Consider the following 1,168-nt stretch of genomic DNA (forward strand, 5'->3'; position numbering starts at 1 on the left):
GTGTGTGTGTGTGTGTGTGTGTGTGTGTGTGTGTGTGTGTGTGTGTGTGTGTGTGTGTGTGCATATACAAGTGTTCTCTAAGTGCAATGTGATGTCATAGCAGATTCCCATTGGATTAAAGAAGGATTATACAAACAGATTACGCTCGTACAGCCAGACTTATGTATATCTTAGTTTATCCGAATAAACATGCGTTTCAGAGATCAATTACTAGTGTCAGAGTGCAACGGTACACAAGTTGACTTCAGTAAGCCTCGACCATCTTTCCTTCGTGCTCGTCAGCAGTCAGGCAACGTCTTAACTAAGACATTATTACAGCAATGACACCATAAGGAATACGTTCACACTCACACACTCCTATCTATATTTATATCTATATCTATCTATATGTATGTATATATATACACATCTACGCAGATATGCATACATGTATATGTATATATATATATTTGTATATATATATATATAATATATATATGTGTGTATATACACACAAGCATGCAACCATACACATACACACACACATGAGCATACACACACATATATGTATGCATACATACTTTAAAGAAGACGCAGCATGCAATTAACGAAATAATAATGAGGTGCATAGTACATAAAGGAAATAAACACGTGGTACTTACATCTGTAGTTGTAAGTAACTGAAAAAGAGAAGAAAAAAGTGAATTTAATGATATTTACAAACAAATATTCTGCAACAAATAATTACATAATATATGCAAAGAACTGTTATAGATTTATCATTTTAAACCTTAAATTGGGGTGGCACTGCATTACAAATCCTTATAAATTTGATTATTACTGATTTCTACATCTATTAATTTTTTATCTTGTTCCAGTCATATCATGGTGTGGTACCGCCTTGAAGAAGTTTTAGTCGAACGAATCGACTTGTGCTTAGTTATTTTTTAAATCCTGGTAATTTTTCTATCAGTTCTTTTGCCGAACCGCTAGAAGTCATGGCTTATAGAGACTAGCATAACTAAGTGGTCAAAAAGTGGGCTTTACAACTAAATGGTTTTTTTTGGTTTCCATTATGCAGCACCTTGAGCAAGAGTTTTCTAATTTTGTTCCGGGAAGACCAGAGGCTTGTGGGTGAATTTGGTAAACTTATACTGTGTAGAAACCCGTTGTATATATATATATATAT

The 1,168-nt window shown here is 33.8% G+C and overlaps 1 protein-coding gene across 1 annotated transcript in view; it reads right to left on the reverse strand.

The window, feature by feature from the left end:
• LOC106882031 (uncharacterized) overlaps nt 1-1,168 on the reverse strand; it is a 368,303-nt gene that overhangs the window by 278,362 nt on the left and 88,773 nt on the right. The window contains exon 2 of the mRNA XM_052974695.1: nt 642-659. The gene's annotated coding sequence lies outside the window, so the exon portion shown is untranslated. The remainder of the gene's footprint in view (nt 1-641; nt 660-1,168) is intronic.

The sequence above is a fragment of the Octopus bimaculoides genome, chromosome 19 (assembly GCF_001194135.2).
Source record: "Octopus bimaculoides isolate UCB-OBI-ISO-001 chromosome 19, ASM119413v2, whole genome shotgun sequence".
In the NCBI taxonomy this organism is placed as follows: Eukaryota; Metazoa; Mollusca; class Cephalopoda; order Octopoda; family Octopodidae; genus Octopus; species Octopus bimaculoides.